The sequence below is a fragment of the Podarcis cretensis genome (assembly GCF_951804945.1).
Source record: "Podarcis cretensis genome assembly, chromosome: Z".
Classification (NCBI taxonomy): domain Eukaryota; kingdom Metazoa; phylum Chordata; class Lepidosauria; order Squamata; family Lacertidae; genus Podarcis; species Podarcis cretensis.
Window position 1 is genome coordinate 10,963,542 of NC_137184.1, and position 5,881 is coordinate 10,969,422.

At 46.0% G+C, this 5,881-nt stretch overlaps 1 long non-coding RNA gene across 1 annotated transcript; it reads right to left on the reverse strand.

Moving 5' to 3' along the window:
- Positions 1 to 1,634: 1,634 nt before the first annotated feature.
- Positions 1,635 to 2,991, reverse strand: LOC307207965. The gene is made up of 2 exons (XR_013834901.1): positions 2,553 to 2,991; positions 1,635 to 1,853 (listed from the first exon to the last, which is right to left on the reverse strand). It is a non-coding gene; the product is annotated as an uncharacterized lncRNA (long non-coding RNA).
- Between the last annotated feature and the right edge of the window lie 2,890 nt (positions 2,992 to 5,881).

Sequence of the window (5,881 nt, forward strand, 5' to 3'; positions counted from 1 at the left end):
AACAGAGGGAATTGCTTCTGCCTGTCCAAAATTTACCGGATAATGGTCTGAACATGTCAAGGGAGTGTATTGTGTGTCCCCATCCTCCATCTATCCCTCATATCATTGGGGCAAAGACTACATCAAAGGTGCATCCTGGCTGATATATTGGACAGCTTCTGCATGGCTACTGAAGTCATCCATGGATACCTTAACATTCTGCCTCTGTTCTTTCCCCCTCCATTGCTCTTGTTAAGTTTTTTGATGGTGTGAGAACCGTCTTTAATGTCCTGAGAACATTGGGAGGAGGTGAAGCCTTAATCAGTTGTGGAGGATAGTGCTGGGTACCTTCTTTGATGCTGGACATTGTTTTGAGAAAGTGAAGCATTTGGAGGGGGTGGCTAATGGATGATATGCATGTTGTCTTGGAAGCCACATAGGCTATCTATAAAATTGGACAGTTTGGGCAGAGTTTCTTTGAAGCTTGTGCACAGACTAATGAGCCACAGGGCTGTGCAAATTGAGAGCCATCCAAGTTGATGCCCATCACAGCCTCTTGTTGGAGTGATTTCCATAGCTAAACTCACCTGTCACAAGATAAAGATGTTTTCTAGTAAAGGAGATGGTGCTTTTGTGAACAATAACAACACCTGACTTCAAAACTCCAGTGTATGGGAAATGCATCCAGAAGCCAAAATTTTATCAAGGAGTTAGTGATCTAACGTGGAGCCCTTCCTGCCTCTGTTACCTCCCTTGCTCTTGTTAATTTTTTTGATGGTATGAGGACCGTCTTTAATGTCCTGAGAATGTTGGGAGGAGGTGAAGCCCCACACGCAGCTGCTGGGTACCTTCTTTGATGCTGGACATTGTTTTGAGAAAGTGAGGCATTGGGAGGGGGAGGCTAATGGATGATATGAATGTAGTCTTGGAAGCCAACAAAGGCTATCTATAAAATTGGACAGTTTGGGCAGAGTTTCTTTGAAGCTCATGCACAGACTAATCAGCCACAAGGCTGTGCAAATTGAGGCTACCTGGGGGAGTCACTTTGCTGCTTCTTGAGGGTTTCCAAGTGGCAGGTTGAAGTGCATGCTTGATATGTATACATTGCTTGCTGTTTTGGAATAAAATCTTTAATCTTCTCACTCACTTGTGTATTTTGTATTGCTTCTCAATCTCATTTTAAAAAAAACACATTGCCTTTTTCAAGACACCCAGTCTAGCCTGGTGCTGTACCAAGTACCCAGGTAGGAACAGTAAGCTCAGTCTCACCTGGCTCAGCCAGGTCTTGGTAATGGGAGCCAGATCAGCCCTTTGGTCTTGATAATAGAGAAGGATGGCTGTATTATGGACTGATCTGGCATTCAGTTACAGCTCCACCAAACCAGAATTGGTTGATGCCCATCAGTGCCTCTTGTTGGAGTGATTTCCATAGCTTAACTATGTGCTGCATGGATACATTATTTCTTTTATCTGTCCTGAATCTTCCAATACTCAACTTCCATAGATGCATCTGAGTTATATGAGAGGGGGGCGGAATTCTCTGTGTTCTGCACGCTATACATAATTTTATGCATACTTCTTGATTTAGGTCAGCTTCCGGACACTTTCCCATAAAACCACTCAGGTAATTTGGTATTCCAAAAATCAAAGAGAAATTCAAAATGTGGAAGCATCTATTGAAAGCAAAGACAGATTTTCCAGCGAACCCAACTCCTTTGCTCAGTGCTCAAGAAGCAGACCAGGAAGCCAGGGATTCCAGTGGTGAATTTTTCGCATGTCACTTGCTTTGATGCTGGCGGGATGGGGTAGCATGCCTGGAAATCTGTTTCATTACTGACAAGCTTAATTCATTTCTCTCAGTTTCTTTCTTTTCCCTAAAAAAGAGAGAGAGAGAGAGAGAGAGAGGGAATTACATTTCTACAAAACCAATGTCTGCCATGCTGCCTGTAATCCGCATTAGCGTAAATCCAAATTAAAAGGCTTCCGAAAGCTATGACTAATCCGATCCAGGCTCTGCAGAGTGATGGGCTACTGCTGGTTGTCGCTGCGCTGGGAGGAAGGTGGACAGGTTTATTCGCGCCACACTGATGGATAAATGCAGGACAGGAGTAAGGTGTTTGTGTTGGGGGAGGTGAGGGTGCGGATGGGGTCAGATGGGTTGCCCAGAATTGTCAATTGCAGGATAAGGAATTAGAACCTCTGTACTACTGGCAGGTTCCAGCCTTGGCTGATTTTTTGTAACACGGGTGGGCGCTCTTTTCCCTCTCCCTCTCCCTTTATCTCATCTCTCCTCACCCACAGTTGCTGAGGCACCATGTAATCGGGTGAAATTGAAACACATGTCTAGACGCTTTAAAAAAACACACACCACACGCGCGCGCGCGCACACACACACAAACACAGCACACACAACCCCAGCCATAGCCCACTCTCGAAGTGATTTGCATCCGTGAACAATGAAAAATGATTTTTTTCCCTCGTCAGCAAAACTCCCTCCCTCGACCGGCTCCGCGGAGCCGGGAGGTGGTAAGTTTACACATAATTAGCAGGGAAAAAAGCACCGTCCCACTTACCCGTTGTGACGAGTCTTCCCTTGGCAAGGCGACAGGTGATATGCCTGAGAGAAGACACAGCTGGGCAAACGACGCACAAACAAGCCGCAGCTTTGCCTAGGTTGCTGAAGGGGCTTCCCGCTCCAGATGTTGTTTCTTTTTACACATCCAGATTCCCGTCCTCCCGTAAAAATAATGCTGGCACCAGGCCTGATCCGACGCCGGTAGCGCAGTTTCTCATTCACATAACATCGCGGGGGGGGGGGCGGAGAAGGGCGGGGGAGAAGTTCGATTCAGTTCACATTTAAAGGTGACTGTCAAATCCACGCTTTCCAAAACAACGTGAGAAACAAAGCCGTTCTTCGAAATTTCCACTTTTCTGAATTGGCGATACAGTTCTCCAGCCAAACAATGTTTACAAAAATGAATATGTTAGGGGAAGGTGTGCATAAAAATAAATTCCTCTGTAGAAATAACACAAAAATTGCTTTACACTAGGGGAGAATGGGCTTGCAAAAACGGGTGCATTAGTCAAAGCTGCATGGATGTAAGCATTGATTTGGAGAAAATTTTCACTAAAATGCTGGTGAAATTTTATGAGGACTTTCATTTAAAAAAAGAATTCAAATTGCTACAGAAATGTGGAGAACTGAATTTAAATTTCAAAAAATGTGAAACCGAAGGAAAGAAAATGGATAGATTTGTAAAATGGGTATATCCTTCCATTCCTAGCAAAAGAAGAGGTCTTGATTCATTTCAGTTTGATTTATTGATTTACTGAATTTGTATCACACCTTTCCTCCCCAAGGAGTGCAGGAAGGCAAACAGATATACAATATTAAAACAAAAACAAAAGCATTCCAAAGACTGACCATGGAATCATGCAGGATGCAACAAGGTTATCTGGGGTGAGCAAATATGCCAGTTTCTACTTATTTCTCATTTTTCTATTCTTAAGTTTAGTTCTCCACTTTTCCACAACAGTTCACTTTTTAAAGGTGAAAAATAATCAGTATTTTAGTGGAAATTTCTCCAAATAGATCCATTTTTATATGCAATTTTGCCTAATATACACACTTTATCAGAGCTTGCCCACAGTGCTGTGTGCAATTCTGTTTCTCACATATGAGCATAGCAAGCTGCCTTAAACCACTGGTCCATCTAGCTCAGTATTGTCTACACTGTCTGGCAGCAGCTCTCCAGGAATTCAGGTGGGCCCCTACCTGGATATACCAGAGACTGAACCTGGGGTCTTCTGCATGCAAAGCAAGCTTCTTCACTTCCCACACAGGAACATAGGAAGTTGCCTTATATGGAGTCAGGACACTGATCCATCTAGTTCACTATTGTCTACACAGGGTGGGTTAACAATCAATCTCTCTCCCCAGAGAACTCTGGGAATTGTAGCTCTGAAAAGGGGAATAGGTGCCAACTCTATAGGGCCCTGGTCCCTCTCTTCCTCTGGTAGCCAGTAGGCAAGCAGGCAGGAAGGCTGGTGGGAGAGGCAAGTGAGTTGAAGAAGAAGAGTTTGGATTTGATATCCCACTTTATCACTACCCGAAGGAGTCTCAAAGCGGCTAACATTCTCCTTTCCCTTCCTCCCCCACAACAAATACTCTGTGAGGTGAGTGGGGCTGAGAGACTTCAGAGAAGTGTGACTAGCCCAAGGTCACCCAGCAGCTGCATGTGGAGGAGCGGAGACGCGAACTTGGTTCACCAGATTACAAGTCTACCACTCTTAACCACTACACCACACTGGGTGGGCTGGGGTGAGAGTTGGGCAAGTGGGCAGAAACTTCTTGTGGGTGGGAGGGGTAGGAGGCAAGTGGGCGGGGGAGGAAGGAGAGGCCCGCAACTAGTTGCATGCAGCAGAAGAAGGTGCACTCTGCAGAAGTGCAGGGAGGTAGGGAGAAATATGGGCAGGTGGGTCCCTCCCCCATATTTTGTTCAAGTTGGCACCTATATCTGCTAACAAATTTCAGCACCAGAATTATTGGTTTTTTTGGCAGGGTGTGTGTGTTATGATACTGCTTTAAATGTATAGTGCAGATGGGTCCATAAGTTTACCACTTATGAGAATGAAGACAATGTGTAACAGTGGAAAAGTGTATGTGTGTCCTCCTGCAGTGATCTCCAGTGCAACCAGAAGTGTGTTCCAAGTACACAAAAGTTCCTTTTCTAATCTATAACACACTGGAGGAACCACAACTGCATTTCCCGCTCCTGAATTCCCCTGGGCTACTGATAATCATGTAATGTATTTACAACAAAGGGGTGGGGGTTGGGAAAGACAAATGTTTCCCCCCCCCCCAAAAAAAAGAGGCACTAGGTGTCTGACGAATCTGCTTTAAGAGAACTGCTGGGGCAGCTTTTGGATAATTTTAAGGGCGGGGAAGATCCGGGGGAGGGGAGCTTGCATAACTTGCACATTGGGGGGGGGGAATCACACTTTTTTGGTGGGAGGCTGGCCGAATGCTTCACATGCTCACAGCGAGTGCCGTGGGGGAACTGATCTTATCTGGCTGGAGCAGGATGGGTGAAAAATGAGCTCCCCCTCCCCCCGCAGGTGTCCCAGTGAGTCATGGGTAATCTTGGGAGAGAACCTAGGCACCTTGCTTCTTGTTTCTTTGACTCAGGAGAGCTGAGCTACCTCCTTCACCTGAGAATGTGCCCTGGAGCATCTTTGCCTTCCAATCTATCTCAGCAACAATTGTTCACACAGAGAGCAAAACTCTCAAAGCTGGCCGTCCCACAGATAACCTCTTTCTCTTCCTGCTTCCTCCCACCCCCCACCCCCCGCCAGCTGCAGCAGTCACATGTTGGCATCACTACACAGGTACACCAACAGCTTCTCTTTAAATCACTCTTCTACCACCCTGAAACAGTCATTGAGAATTCTGGAACTGTAGTCCATAGAATCATAGAATTGGAAGAGACCCCAAGGGTCATCTTGTTAACCCCTGCAAGGCAGGAATAACAACTAAAGAATCCCTGACAGACGCCCATCCATCCAAGCTCTCTTGAAAACCTCCAGTGAAGGAGAGTCCACCACCTTCCAAGGGAGTCTGTTGAACAGATACAGTGGTACCTCAAGATGCGAACAGGATGCGTTCCAGAGCACCGTTCGCATCCTGAAGAGAACCAACCTGCGTCTGTGCTTCTGCATGTGCATGGGTCATGATTCGCCACTTCTGCGCATGTGCGTGACGTCATTTTGACCATCTGCGCATGCGCGAGTGGCAAAACCCGGAAGTTACTTCCGGGTCACCGAGGAGCGCAACCCGAAAGCGTTCAACCTGAAGCGTATTCAACCCAAGGTACGACTGTATTGCCATCAGAAAATTATTCCT